The 16,652-nt window shown below is 36.8% G+C and overlaps 1 protein-coding gene across 1 annotated transcript in view; it reads right to left on the bottom strand.

Moving 5' to 3' along the window:
* Positions 1-16,652, bottom strand: part of PSD3 (pleckstrin and Sec7 domain containing 3) — a 553,196-nt gene that overhangs the window by 449,116 nt on the left and 87,428 nt on the right. The gene's annotated exons all lie outside the window — the stretch shown is intronic.

Here is a 16,652-nt window from a genome sequence, read left to right as displayed (position 1 = left end):
TGAGAAACTTAACAGGAACCCATTGGGGAGGGGAAGGAAAAAAAAAAAAGAGGTTAGAGTGGGAGAGAGCCAAAGCATAAGAGACTCTTAAAAACTGAGAACAAACTGAGGGTTGATGGGGGGTGGGAGGGAAGGGAGGGTGGGTGATGGGTATTGAGGAGGGCACCTTTTGGGATGAGCACTGGGTGTTGTATGGAAACCAATTTGTCAATAAATTTCACATATATAAAAAAAAATAAATAAATAAACTCTTAAAAAAAAAAAAGAAGTATTTAGTCCCCAGTAGGATATATTTCCTTTAGATTTTAAATGTTTTTCATTATTTCTTTAAGCTAGGGTATACCTTTACAAATATTCAAGGATCAAAGAACATAGAATTTCAAAGGTTGAAGGGATTTAAGAATTAATTCAGCCAGCTAACATAATTAAGGCAGGCAGCTGAGAAGGCAGGTTCAACTGAATGATGTACTCTACCAAAATAAATAAAAGTCAGAGCTTATCTATTCTACCTTCACTATGCTTTACATCCCTCCTTGCCCCTCCATCTTTATTGGTAGTAAGGTACTCTAATATGTGTGTCTTCAAACTTTTCCCTGAAACTTAAAAATCTTCTGAAACAGTTATCCAAAACCCAGCCTCATTTTCCCACTTTGTTCCTAAAACAAAAGTTTATGTTGCTTTCAGTAGTTCTGCACTGCCTAGAGAATAAAGTCTAAAGTCCAAACTCGTTGATCTAGAAGTCAGGATCCATAACCCAGTCCCAATGTATCTTTCTCAAACTATTCTCTTTCTCTTGCTCAACCCCCTTTTCAAATATGCTCTACTACTGATTCTCTAACTGAAGGAGGTGGGCAGCACATGAATACCTTGAAAAGGTATATGTACTGGAAATTAAGTTAACTATGGATACACTTCTGTGTCTCTGCTCAACCTCTTTTCCCCATAGGATAGGTTTTCTTCCCATCTCTAAACGACCCGATTGTTTTCATCTTTCAAGACCTAACTCAAATCCCCTCTTTCATCTTTCAAGAACAAACTCAAAGCCTTCCTTTAATCACCAGCCCTTATAAGAAGTCACTTCTCCTCCTTACAAATGTCAAGAGAATTTTAGCTGTATATTACATACTGTACAAACACATGAAATAAGTGAATGTAATATTACCTCATATTTTAAAGCTTTAAAAGACTACAATTTTTAACCTATCAGAAGTGTTTTAACAAAACTGTCCACAGTTACCACTGAAGCCATACATACGTTTAACATCAAAAACATACTATAATGAAATCTATTTAACAAAGGGAAAAAATATATACTTTATCATTTAGAGGTCTACTTTGTTCTAACAGTTTAAACTCCCATCTGTAAAACAACCACTAAAATAATCACTGGTACACTGGTCCAAAGAGAAGTGACCAGAAAAAAATCAAGAAAAGAGGACTCAAAGAAATTAAATAATCTCTCCATTCTATAATTAATACTTGTCATTAAAATGTATCTCATAAAGGAGATGGCAAATGCCTCAGCTGTGGGCAACAGCTTGTGATATCTTGATATAACAACTTGGCAACTGGTCAAAGAAAGACAAAAGGGAGAAGGGAAAAACCAAAACCCTGCATGACAAATCGTCCTCTTTACTATTCCAGTCAGTTCTCCTGCTCTAAGTTTACTGTTCTAATAAGTGCTATTCTAATAAATGTTGTTTACTTCTAAACTAAATAAGAACTAGCACAGACTGAGAGAAATCAATGCTCTGAGAGGCAAAATGACTTGACTAAGGTAAATGAAACGATGGTCAACAAAGTATTCTAGAAGAATTACAAGTCAGGACTAGATTCCTAGTCTTTTATTTCTCAGGAGTAAATTGCTGGAAAAAAAAAAAAAACTAAGAGGCCTCTGAGTTGTCAGACCTTTATTTCTAACAGCGATATTACCAGACACAATAAAAAATGAAAAATCTTCTAGTTGTAGCTCCTAGGTAGAAGTAGCCTTAAAGACCACATGGCTCTTAGAGTGCTCATCACAGAATTCAGCATAGCACCAAATCTTTCAAATAAGGCACCTGTTTGTTAGAATGCAAGAGTAGTTTATTTTTGCTGTTTGCATTTCAAGTCACCATTCAAACTGTATTTGACAACAAACAAAACTTCATACAATATTAATCCTGACCTTTTTATTTGGAATTTCTGATTTATTCCTTATGTTTAAAAATCGGGACTATTTGGGGCGCCTGGGTGGCGCAGTCGGTTAAGCGTCCGACTTCAGCCAGGTCACGATCTCACGGTCCGTGAGTTCGAGCCCCATGTCGGGCTCTGGGCTGATGGCTCAGAGCCGGGAGCCTGTTTCCGATTCTGTGTCTCCCTCTCTCTCTGCCCCTCCCCCATGCTCTGTCTCTCTCTGTCCCGAAAATAAATAAACGTTGAAAAAAAAAAATTAAAAAAAAAAATCGGGACTATTTATATTAGGGTGATTAAAAAAAAAAAGACCCAATTCTTCTTTTACTATAAAGATTTTTTTTTCTGCTCCCTTTTGAAACAAGGCCATAGATACTTCCCATAAATACACAGATACTTCCAAAATTCTTTCAAATTCAGCAAACATTTATTAATTACCTGCTACGTACTAAACATAAGGGGATTCAAAACTGAATGTTGCCAAAGCATGAAAAATCTGTTTAGCATGTTGGAAAAAGTTATTCTGGTAGCATGTGAAGGGATGTACAGGGAAGAATGAGCACAAAAAGGCTCAGGAGTAACAACAGGCTACTTGCAATAGCACAGGTGAGGTGATGTGTGCCTGAGCCAGGGTGAAGGCAGAAGGGACAGAGCAAAGACACAAGAGGCTGCTACATCTCCCACTCCAGCCAGTATCCACACCCAATATCACCTCATGCCCTCTGCCCAGCCCTCTCTAACTTCAACATGCTTCCACAAAGCTACTGCTCAGTCTATGCCAACTGCTGTGGGCTCTTATACCTAACTTGTTAAAGCTTTTCCTTCACCTCTGTCACTCTGTATCTATTACTAATGTAAGAATCCAAGTGAATACTGAAATAGCTATTTCTCTTCCAGAAAGTCTTACTGAATTACTCTTGCCTAAATTTGGTCTCATATCTTAGCAAAGGGATTTGCTAAGTATAAAAAAAGAACTTTAGCACTTGCCTAAATAGAAACCACACACTAGTAGAATCTGAATTAATAAGAGTTCATAGCTTTTCTACATTTATTTTTCCCTTAAAGGAATGAAATGTAGTGTCAAATGTGTAGGAGGGAGGGGAGAAGAGAGAGAAGACCAGCTTTTCACATTCAAGTGAAATATATATACTTTTGGGGGTATCTATTTATATTCCTTTAGGAGTCACCCTTTTCTAATAGGAATATTATCTGCTGTTTTGTGGGTTTGGTCAGATCCCTAACATTGTTTCCTATTGCTTTTCCTGTGATGAACTAAACCCACTAATTTTTTATTTTTTTTTCTTTTAACTTAATATAGAGAGAAAGAAATGGGCTACTTTTAAATGTTAACAAGATCAATTTCAGGAGTGCTTTGGGTTGTATGTTAAATAGTCATCCACTTCTAGGACACAGGGACAGGGCTGAAATAAGACAAAATGGAATAGAAAAAAAAAATCCTTCTACATAAAACTAAAAAGCTTCTTGTTTGGTAAAGAAAATCATTGACAAAATGAAAAGGCACCCTACTGATATGGAGAAAAATCCTGAAAATCACATATCGGATAAAGAGTTAATATCCAAAATACAAAAAGAACTCATACATTTCAATAGCAGGGGAAAAAATCCAATTTAAAAATGGGCAGAAGTTCTTATTTTTTTCAAATAAGACAAACAGATGTACATACAGATACATGAAAAAATGTTCAACATCACTCACCAGGGAAATGCAAATCAAAATCACAATGAAATATCACCTCATACCTCTTAGAATGGCTATTACATTATCAAAAACACAAGAATAACAAGTGTTAGAGAGGATGTGGAAGAAAGGGAACCCTCATGCACTGTTGTAGGAACATAAATTAGTGCAGCCACTATGGAAAATAGTATGGTGGTTCCTCAAAAATTTAAAAATAGAACTATGATATAATCCAGCAATTCCACTTCTGGGTATTTGTCCAAAAAAAAAATGAAAATACTAATTCGAAAAGACACAGGTACCCCTATGTTCACTCCAGCATCATTTACAATAGCCAAGATACAGAAACAGCCCATGTACACATGGATGGATGAATGAATAAAGAAAATCACACACACACACACACACACACACACACACACACACACATTATTCAGCCATAAAAAAGAAGGAAATCCTGCCACCTGCAGTAACATAGATACACCCTGAGGGTACTATGCTAAGTGAAATAAGTCAGAGAAAGACAAATACCATATTATCTCATTTACATGTGGAAATCTAAAAACAGCAACAAGGGGCGCCTGGGTGGCTCAGTCAGTTAAGCCTCCAAGTCGTGATCTCAGCTAGGTCTTGATCTCAGGGTCATGAATTCAAGCTCTGCATTGAGCTCCACGCTGGGCGTGAAGCTTATCTGAATGAGAGAATGAACAAACAAATGGGTGAATGAATAAATAAAAGCAATAAATAAAATAAATAAAGATAGATAATAGATAGATAGATAGATAGATAGATGATAGATAAGTAAAAAACAGCAACAGCAACCAAGCTCATAGACAGGAAATGATTGGTGATTGCCAGAGGCAGAGGGTGGGGTTTAGGTGAAATGGGTGAAGGGTGGGGGGGGGGGGTCAAAAGGTATAAACTTCCAGTTACAAAATAAATCAATCATGGAGATGTGACATGTAGTATAGTGATTATAATTAACAATATTGTATCACATATTTCAAAGCTGCTCAGAGAGTAGAACCTAAAATTCCTCATCACAAGAGAAAAAAGTTATAACTACATATGGTGATAGATGTTAACTAGACTTATTGCTGTGATTATTTTGCAATATATACAATATCAAATTGTTATCCACTTGAAACTAATATAATGTTATATGTCAATTATACCTCATTAAAAAAAACACCTGTTTTTCTTCAAATCAGGAGGAAATGACCTTGCTCCATATGATGGGCTTTAGAAAGACTGTGGCCCTTCTAAGAATGATTTTGATTGAGGACCAGTAAATGAAATGGATTTTCTTGCATTCTGGCTAGCCAACTCCTTAAAATGGTCAAAGGAAAAAAAAGTAAGAACTATTTGGCAAGTCTGCTGCAGACTAGGATACAAGAAGCTGAAATGTGAAATAAAAAAGTTTATCATGAGGGATTCTGAGCAACAGAATGAAGGCTTCCCAAGATAATATGACTATCATGTCTATGCCTAAAGCCCCAGAAGAACCATAATTATGAATTCTATACATACACATTCCATAGAAATTGGACCCAGTCATTTTTAAAAAGGGATTCTTTGGTTTTGTTTTGTCCTGTTTTTGTTTTGTTACCACAGGAATATAAACTACAAAAGGTTCAAACTTTGCTTTCTTTACCATTATATCCCCAGAGCCTAGAACATTAGTACGTAGCAAAATGGATGTATTTGTTGGAACAATGGATAAATTAAGAATGTCCTATACCCAACAGAATACCATTTAACAGAACCTCACAGCAGAAACAAAAAGAAACCCTCCAAAACACAAGCAAAATAACACATGTCAGTGCCATACACCTTCTGTCCCCTACTCCCAAGTACAGGCTTAAACAGAACGCTGGAAACATGGGGATCCTTCCTAACATTACAGCTAGCTAATTCTTCCATTTGCTCAGCCAACATTTACTGTGCACCAAGTATGTGGTGAGCACTGGAAAACAGAGCAATGAACAAGGCCAACAGGGCTTTTGCTATCAGGGAGCTTACAATCCAGCAACTCCATCTGTATACACTTGTCCATTGCAGATAAAGTTCAGGCAGTGGTTACATTAAGGGGAGACAATATTGTCCATAGTTCCAGATTTCCACATGATCCTACAGGGGCTATTACCATTAAGAATAAATTTCTCAATTGATTATCTTACTCTAAATGCCATGCTGTCCCATATGTTACCCACAGCCACATATGGCTATTTAAATTTAAATTAATTAAAATTAAATAAAATTGAAAATCCAGTGTTCAATACCATATGTAGTTAGTGGCTACCATATTGCACCACACAGATATAGAACATTTTTATGTGATCACAGAAAATTCTATTTGAAAGCACTGTCCTAGAATCTTCCCACTCAGAGTGTAGCCTTGGGACAGCAGCACAGATACCACCCAGCAGTTTGTTAAAAATGCAGACTCGGGTACCACCCTAAACCTTCCTATCAGAATCTATATTTCTAAAAAGGACCTCAGGTAATGTGTACACACATTCAAGTATGAGAAGCACTTCTCCATAGTACTACGACAATATCTAAAAGTTGTTCTGACTACATTTAAAAAGCTACATTTTTTATTCTAAAAGATAACCCCAAGAATTCGTACCTCCTAACTAAAAAGTCCAACTGTTGAAATAGACAACTAAAGAAAGCATACAGTCTCTCATTCATACCAAGAGAAAGGCTTGCTCACTCTGGTCTGGGTTTGCCCTCCAATTATGCTGGAATCCTCAAGAGAGAAAGATAATCACCTCTACTGTGATATAATCTCTTTTTTATTTTACAACTCATAGTAAATTTGTTGCACAATTAATGGTCAATGACTCAACTCTACTCATGCAAAAAGACCATAAAATCCTAAAATAATACAAATACAAACTTGAGCATTGTAAACACCTATATGTTAATATCTGTACATAGCATTAATGAAGTTAACATGAGAACCTAAAGGAAAGGGGCTGAGGGAAAGGTAACCTTTTCAATTTTTAAAACAGGGTTTTATCTCAGACTTTTAATGTACATGTCACTGGATATATTACTCGTAAAATAAAAATGCATGGGCAAATTCACTCTAATGAGGTACTTCTGAGAGTGCACTAAGGGTTTGTAATCTGTTTTTTATGAGTACAAATCAAAGATTTTCAATTCTTTACAAATCATAGCTAACCTAGACATTAAAAATCTATTTTCTCTCCTTTCCATGTACCTTGTTTCTAAATTCAATAATGTCCATGGGGCTCTTCATTCCCTAATGAATATCAGCAAACACCTTAAGACTTGTATCATGAGTTAGTGTTATAAAAGAACTATAAATTCTTAAATTATTTTAACACTGGAAGTTTTACAGAAACAAGTTTAAAATCTCCCTGACTTGTCAAACAGGAATTCAGTCCCATATACAGAGGGGTGACTACTTTTCCCCTTTAGTCCAAAATTTCATAAATCGATAAAAAAAAAATTGGCAGACAAAGGTCCAATTTATAGAGCAAATATAAAAAGCCTTGCAGAGCTGAAAACTCTCAAATATACTTCTCCTACAAGTAACTATAATTCTTAACTGTGAATAATAATGATCAATGTTTTTAAGTCTAATAATCAATAAGCCTCTCCACAAACAGTGACACATACATGGGTTGTTCATATTTGCAATGCAATAGAAAAAGTTGCCTTTAAAAAAACTAACCTAATCCATTTTTACTAAATAAAATATGCTTAGTATGATAAAAATAACAGAAAATGAGTATGTGTGATGAGATTTTACTAAATGAGTAATCTAAGTACAATTATATTTTGGTACACACTCTTCACCCTAATAGAAGTCACTGAGAATGCTGGCTATTGCCTAGTCATTAATAAGTCTCCAAAAACACAGATATTTCAGGTACTTGCATGCTGTGAATCTAGGAAAAGGCCTGCCAGACACTACACAAGCTATTAGCATGTGCACACAAATAGAAGACTACTGTATTAATTGAACGTTCTCTTTCCTGAGTGATTAATAGTTACAGCTGTACTTACTTCAAGCAAAATTTCACATACTAGTAATTCAGAACCCATTTTTTTCCCATTCACTTCTAATCCCTGGGGAAATGACACTGGCTTACCATCCTAGTCAATTTCAGAGTAAGCTCTGTAAGCTAAGGAGTGGCACCTTATACACCATACAGAAGGTAAAATGAGTGATATAAGGAAAAGCCCATTGGTTTTATTTTTTTTTTCAATATATGAAATTTATTGTCAAATTGCTTTCCATACAACACCCAGTGCTCATCCCAGAAGGTGCCCTCCTCAATACCCATCACCCACCCTCCCCTCCCTCCCACCCCCCATCAACCCTCAGTTTGTTCTCAGTTTTTAAGAGTCTCTTATGCTTTCAGCCCATTGATTTTAAACCAAAGTCTCTGCAATGTGCAGAACGTTGTTCTTGTCATGGAAAAGAAATACTGAGCGGTAAGAGCTGAATTTAAGCCTAGCTTTAAAATCATGTTTTTTTTAAAGTTGGTTTCCTTTTTTCAAACAATGTTTCTCCACTGTCAACCCTTTCTCATAATTTTTGTTTCTTTTTATGTCCACATGTTGTGCTTCTCCTTTCAGCCATATCACTTCTGATTAGAGCTGTTCCTCTGATTTCATCCATTCTATCTATTTTCTACTACTTCTTCCTGTTTAGGAATTCACACTTTTAAAAACCCTATTTTATTTTTATTTTTTTCTAGCTTTATTGGGACATAATTGACCTACACCATTGTGTAAGTTTAAGGTGTACGTGTTACTTTGATACTTCTGGATTGCAAAATGATTACCACCATAGTTTAAGCTAACATCTCCATCATGTCACATAACCATTTTCTTGTGGTGATAACATTTAAGATCTACTCTGCTAGCAGCTTCAAAATATATAATACAATATTATTAAGTATAATAACTATGCTGTACATTAGATCCCCAGAACTTACTCATCTTATAACTGGAAGTTTGTACGCTTTGATCAACATCTCCCTATTTCCTCCACCACCACCCCCAGCCTCTTATAACCACCATTCTATTCCCTGAAAAACCCAATTTTAACATTTCTCTAATCTTTACTGACTTTTTTAATTTTTATTTTGAAAAACAAAAAAAGTTTAAACATTTAAATAATTTCACAATTTTATTTACATAGGCATTCTCCTACTAAAGTTAATATGAATGTGGTAGTATTAATACAAATTCTTACATAAAATATTTAATAAAATACATTAATATTTAAGAAATTGAAATTGATGTTTCAAAATACAAGTCCTTAAAAAAAAAAACCAACAACCATGAATGCCAAGCAGCTGGAGTTCTAGTAGAGATGATAAACTACAGCTGGGGACTTCTCTGCACTGCTGTGTATCAAGACAGGTGTCAGATGCAATGGTAAACAACCTCGCTCAGCCTCCAATCTGTAATAAGCCTCAGCTGATTCATATTTGCATTCAGTAATTTTCATGCTCAATAAGAGACCCACAGTTTTGCTAAGGATTCAGCTGCAAAATAACATGTGCAATAATTCCAACTATATCTGAAATGCAAATTTTACATTAAGTTTAAAGTCAAATTCCCTGGTGAGAGAAAAATAAATGTTGTATTACTCTAAAAGTGACACTTTCAACAGAAAACAAACCCTCGTGTATAAACTAAGGAGTTAAAATACCTATTATAAATTTCCAGTAGATACTATCTCAGCCTTAACTACAGTGTTCACAGAACATTTCTGTTGCTACTGTGTGGCTAATCCTGGTTCTTTTCTAGGGTATTCAGACATAGCCATACTTTAGACATGCAGATGGAAAGGAGTTTGAGCTCTTTAAGAGAAACTCCTCCCATATTCCCATCCAGCACCACAATATTATGTATTTCTAAAACTACAGGGGTAGCCCGTTTTCCACCTCCTTTCTATATAATGCATCACAGAGAGTAGAGAAATAGGTTTTGAGAACTGTATTCCTAGGAAAGCTGATTGGACAACAACAACAACAACAAAAACAATGAAAGGAAATAAAATCACAGGTAAGAATATTGCTTTCTATTTAAAAATAAAAATTTTGGAAAATCCAATGTCAGATGCTAAAATAAACATTCCAGGTTAAAGCCAGGTAAGGTACTGGGCAAAAGCATTCAGAGAGCAAGTGGCATCTTTCTGATGGCTGGGGAGTTAAATATTGGCGTGGGCATCCCTAAATAATGCAGTATGCTCTTCCCTATGTCAGGATTCAGCACAACCTGGTCTAGCCCCAGGAGTCTCCTACTGGGACAGTCAAAAGACAAGACTAGTAAGCAAAAGCAGTCAATAATACAGATGGATCATTTCACAGCAGCATTTTACAAGAGATAGATATATAAAAATATATTTTCCTGCATAGACCTACAAATAGAGGTTACTCACAGAGATTACTGTAGCTCCAGCAGTTACCCATTGATCATAGAAAATGCCCAGTTCATCAGCTTAATGCTTGAGAAAAGTTAGCTAGAAAAGAAGCCAGCTAATTCAAAATCTGCTGTTCTAGTCAACTGGAAGCAAATTAGTTTCAAATTTCCTGGCAGCCCCTTTTGCCCTGCACTGCACACGGTGATGGAAGCACTTTGAGCACTAGAAACCCTAGCTGAGAGGAGCTGCCGCCTCAGTCCCTCTCTCACAAAGGCTAAGCAGCCTGTTCTCTCGTTTGCTCGCCCTCTTTCTGCCTGTCTCTCTCTACCTTGGTAGCTTACCGAAAACAACCACCGTAGGGCTTTTCTATATTTGTGAAAACTACTTCCAAGGAGATAATTGAGATGATGGGAGTTAGCTTTAATGTAACCATTTCCCCAGTGCGGCAGCAGAAACCCCAGCAAAGGCTCCGGGAGGATTGTACCATCCTCTGTGACATCAGAGGTGGGGCTGTCATCTCAGTATTATGCAGCATTTTCTCTGATGAGAGAATGACATTTGTGAAAAGAAATGGATAGGTTCCCTTTAAAAGGGTTTAATTCTTGTGTTGTTTAAACAGAAAAGGAAAGAGCAAATACAACGTTGAAAGCTGCTGTAGGAAGACCTAAATCCTGCTTTGCCAGTCCTTATCTCACTGCTAAATGATGCTGCCATCTGAAGTCATTTTACTGATGATTACATTATCATTCCTGTGATTAAATTAATATTTAATGGGTAATTGATATTACTTGGAAAATGTGACATGAAAAATTCAAAGACATTAACATCTAGTTTTAAATATGATGGCATAAACTTTTACATCACTAATAGTACCCTGGACATATGCAGTACCTTTCAACACAGTCTCAATAAAAATACTAACACTAACACTAATAGTTTTGGAGACAAGAAAAGTGAAGTGAAAAATAGTATAAGATGAATAGCATAATGTAATACAGGTCCTTAGTCATGGTAATGGAGGTTAATACAAAATTAAAAAGAACTCATTTTCTGTAACCTTAATATTCCAATCAGTTTAAAAAGTAGAGGCCAACAAAGCAACTGATGGTTACTTTCATTCATTCCATATGCATTTACAGAGAGGCTAATAGGTTCTAGAAAATGTGTTAAGTCTAATTTGGAAAGTAAATTTCTGCTAAATAATAAAATCAGAATAGAAAATATTTAATGCTTACTATGTGTCAGGCACTATCCTAAGCAGGCTTACTATATTAATTCATCTATTCCTGCTAGCAGCCCTTGGGATAGCTAGTATATGAACCCATTTTACAGATAAGACTACTGAAAACACAACAGCTATGTAACTTGTCTGAGATCACGTGGCTAAAACTGGCACGGGCAGGATTCAAACATGGGCACAATGGCTGCAAAGTCCACCCTCACAAACACTAAGCTAAATTGCATCCTGAGGGCTTCCTTATCAAAAGAATTCTAAAGGAGGAATACAATTTCCAAGATTTAGAACCACATCAAGCCAAATATAGCTACCCCTCAAGTAGACTGGCCTATATATAAGAGGATAAAAGTAGAAAGTGAACCTAGAGAAAGCATACCGAAACTAGAAATAATGCCCAGGAGTAGATTACTGCTGACTACTCAAGTGACCTTAAGACAATGGCTTAAAATCTTTCATCTTTAGTTTCCTTATTTCTATACTGCAGGTTTTTTAAAAATTAAAAAAAAATTGTTTTAATGTTTATTTATTTTTGACGGGGGGGGGAGGGGCAGAGAGAGAAGGAGGCTCCCCTGAATCTGAAGCAGGCTCCAGGCTCTGAGCTGTCACCACAGAGCCCGATGCAGGGCTTGAACCCATGGACCATGGGTTCAGATCATGACCTGAGACGAAGTTGGAGGCTTAACCAACTGAGGCACCCAGGTGCTCCTAAACTGCAGATTTTAAAAAAAAATTTTTTTTAATGTTTATTTATTTTTGAGACAATTGGAGAGACAGAGTGCAAGCAGCGGAGGGGCAGACAGAAGGAGACACACAATCTGAAGCGGGCTCTAGGCTCTGAGCTGTCAGCCCAGAGACGGACATGGGGCTCAAACTCACGAATGGTAAGATCGTGACCTGAGCTGAACCAACTGAGCCACTCAGGTGCCCCTGCAGATTTTTTTTTAATGTTTACTTATTATTGAGAGATAGAGACAGAGCAAGAGCATGGGAGGGGCAGAGAGAGGGGGAGACACAGAATCCGAAGCAGGCTCCAGGCTCTGAGCTGTCAGCACAGAGCCCAATGCAGGGCTCAAACTCACAAACTGCAAGATCACGACCTGAGCTGAAGGCAGATGCTTAATCAACTGAGCCACCCAGGCGCCCACGCAGATTTTTCAATTATAAAGCAGTATTAAAATATAGTTAAAGCACAGGATCCAGGCTTGTAATCTGGGCTCCATCTTTTTCAATTATGTCAACTTAAGCAAATTATTTAATCTCTAAAGGGCTCAATTTTTTCATCCAAAAAAAAAATAAGGAAAACAATGGGATTATTCTGAGAATTAATGAACTATGCCTATAAATAAATAAAGCACTCAAAGTAGCAACCAGTATATAATAAGAGCTTAAGGTTTATGAGTACTGTTTTCCATAATCATTACTTTTAGTATCAATATCACATTTTTTTTACTAAAACTGCCAATTTTTCAAAAGCCTCTCCCTTTTTGAAAACGTCTCCAAGAAAAGCTGCTATTTTTCTAGAGTTGGTTAGAAAAACAAAGGACAACCTTTGCTGGCTTCATATACACATTAACAAATCAATGAATCAGATGAGATATCAGATGAAGTTATCAGGCATGCCTTTCAAAAAAGCTCTACATGGGGAAGAAACAGAAGCATTTATCTTTTTGCCCTCCCCAACTTCTTCTGCTGGGAATATGGAAGGAGGCTAGACCTAAAGCAGCAATCCGTAACTGTAAGCATCCTGTTAGGGAGGTCAAACAAAAAGAGAGTCCCCAAACCCACCATAGATCTCCCATTCCCATCTTCTCTTATGTTGAAGAGAAATAAACCTTTAGTTCAAGTATTTAATTCAAGTTTTCTGCTAAATGCAACTCTCCAGATCCTATGAAACACAACTGAAGGTCACAATTTCCCTACGGTTTCAACAGCTAACTGGAGGGTTGGGCTACTTCTCATCACTCTTCTGTTAACATCCTCTGAGCCTGCATCCTCCCCAGTGTCAAGTAAAAGTCAATGGATGACCCTGGGGGAAAGAAAAAGTAAAACATACTGCTTCCCAATACTTAGTAGCTGTGTTGTCTTATCACAAACAAAACAACAAAGGGTTGAATGGCTGAAGCAACAGCATGTGTAAAGCTCCTCCATCTTAATTTCCTTCAGTCTCTAAATGGGTATATGCTACTAAGCTAATGTTAAAGGAGAAAAACAAACAAAAAGCCTAAAATACAAGAATGAGGATGCTTGACAAAGTTACTGCTATTATAAAGGCTACATAACTGCAACTACAAGTGACCGTGAAGAACTATGTCTCCACCTCACAAATGTCTCAATTCCAAATGTCTAGCATTTCACATTAGGCTTTAACTAACACTATCTTAGACTGACACGTAAAACTCCCTATTTCAAAAAGTAAAACTCAAAAGTAAATTTGTTACATATTCTCTAGTCTCTCATGGCCACCATCTCTAAATAATGTATGTATAAAAAACAGCACTTGAGTCCATAACTAGGTGAAGTGAAAATTCTTTCAATCTAAAATGGAACCAGGGGATATGAAATGGAGAATCTCACACATGCACCCTCAGAAAAACAGAACTTAGTAACTAAGAGACTGATTCCTATAAATGCCTGAATTACAGAAGACCAAGACTTATCTCCTGACCAATGAACATCTGCCACAACTATCTCCCCGTCCTCAAGCCAATGAACTTACCTGCTTGAACTCTGGCTGGCCCTTTCCTCTGCACTCCTTGGCCAGAAATACAGCCTGACCCAAACCCTCGATGGACTCACTTGTAGCTTGCTACAGCAAGCATTTCCCAAATTGCAATTGCTCTGCTATTCCCAAACTAACTCAATTTCTGGTGATTCAAGCTTGCCTCAGTTTACCTCTTTATTTAGACTGACAGTAGTGCCATCTTGAAGTCCTCAATTATATTTTTTCTGAAATGTAATCTAATAACACTGCTATTATTCTTAAAGGATATATAATATCAAAATATTCAAAGGAGAGAACCATTAAAAATTTCAAACCAATCTTCTGTTTGTACCTCTTCTGTAAAACAGTTTTTTCCAGAACTATCAGAGTAAACAAATCAAAAAGAGCCAGATTTATCAAATGTACCTTTTCATTAAAATTTAAAGGAATATTTTATGTTTTTGATAAACATACGAAATTTAAATTATAAAATATTTTGAACATTTACATAAAGTTGGTATTGACTATATCTTCTTATTTCCTGTATTGGTGCTCTGGCATTTGGAGTATCTTGATCTTGAAGAGGCAAAGCACCCCTCCCCAATCCCATTAGCTATTTCCTAGAGATTGCAATGGACTCCCCTGGGAGTGCACTTTTGATATACAAACCAACCAATCCACTGTCAGACCCCATTTCCTAAATCAATCTCTCACACTCTTAAACCAATATTCCTCCTACCCTATTCCCTCCAGGGCCTTGTACTGGACACCTAGGAACTACCAATCCTAAATGTATTCAAGGACCTACCCTGCCTTATCCATTCCTTTCTGCAAAAACCATATTAAAGACTGGGTTGTGTTCTCCCCAGTCCTCTCTGCCTCCTTCCCTGTTGTGGCCCTGCAGACCTACTATGTCTACTATTTCTAGGGCTCTGTGTTATTTCTCAAAATTTTAAAACAAAGTAATACAGACAGGCAAGCAAACTGTTATCCAATTTAATATGAGATTTTAGAATTAAAACCTTCTTACAAATCAAGACTGATTACATGATGCCAATTTTTATCACCATATCCCCTATTATTTTATTGTTTGCTTTCATTCACTCCTAAATCCATGTGGAAGACAAGACTATCAGAAGAACTGGTAACAATAATTCCTTATTTGAAATAACTTTCTTACATTGAGCTAATTCCAATAAATGAGGAGCCAGTTTCCAGTTTACTTTTTAAGTCTGGTTCTTAGATCTTAAAACAAACAAAAACACACACACACAAAAACAAAAACAACAATAACAACAAAACTTGATGCCAATTTCAGGATTACAAAAATTTAGTTTTTATATATTAGTCTATTGTCTCTGTTATAAAGTACAGTCTAAGCTTCATGTAAAGAGATAAATAGAATCTTGGAAGATACAACATGAAATAAATCCAAGTGAGCAGAAAAGAGGAGTGAGCAATACCAAGATTGGTATAATGCCAGAGCCTTATACTATGAAATACTGTTAAAAGCAAAAAAGACCACTCTAAGGTAAAAGGTAACCTCTGTTAAAAACAACACAAAATAGGGGCACCTGGGTGGCTTAGTCGGTTAAGCGTCCGACTTCAACTCAGGTCACAATCTCACGGTCCATAAGTTCGAGCCCCGCGTCGGGCTCTGGGCTGATGGCTCAGAGCCTGGAGCCTGCTTCAGATTCTGTGTCTCCCTCTCTCTCTGCCCCTCCCCCGTTCATGCTCTGTCTCTCTCTGTCTCAAAAATAAACGTTAAAAAATTTAAAAAAAGGGGCGCCTGGGTGGCGCAGTCGGTTAAGCGTCCGACTTCAGCCAGGTCACGATCTCGCGGTCCGTGAGTTCGAGCCCCGCGTCGGGCTCTGGGCTGATGGCTCAGAGCCTGGAGCCTGTTTCCGATTCTGTGTCTCCCTCTCTCTCTGCCCCTCGCCCGTTCATGCTCTGTCTCTCTCTGTCCCAAAAATAAATAAACGTTGAAAAAAAAAAATTAAAAAAAAAATTAAAAAAAAAACACAAAATAATAAAAAATAGAAATAAAAAATGAGACAACTGGCACCAAATGGAGTCACTTATTGCTAACTCCACATGACCAAACTGAGACATAACTTAATTACAGTTTTGGCTCTTCCAGAAATGTAATCTTAAACCAGTCAATCAGGAATGAATCACCTGATCAGTACTAGTTAGGTAATATGCCTGACAGACCCTTGCTAACACCTGAAGGAAAGTAACTTTGCAAGAACCACCCCACTTTGTTGCCTACTGTATCTTTTTTGTTCCTATTCCCTTCTGCCTCTTTGTACGGCAAGTTGGAGCTCCTTCCTATCTCCTATATTGGATACTAATCCAAATCAACTTGAGCTCAAATAAACTCTTAAAATTTTTAATAGACCTCAGTTTATCTTTTAACACTTTT

The sequence above is a fragment of the Lynx rufus genome, unplaced genomic scaffold (assembly GCF_022079265.1).
Source record: "Lynx rufus isolate CCGP_SWC_20201006 ecotype Redwood Valley unplaced genomic scaffold, mLynRuf1.p SCAF_3, whole genome shotgun sequence".
NCBI classification, from domain to species: Eukaryota; Metazoa; Chordata; class Mammalia; order Carnivora; family Felidae; genus Lynx; species Lynx rufus.
Note: the sequence above shows the minus strand (reverse complement) of the source record. Positions and strands in the feature narration are given on the sequence as shown.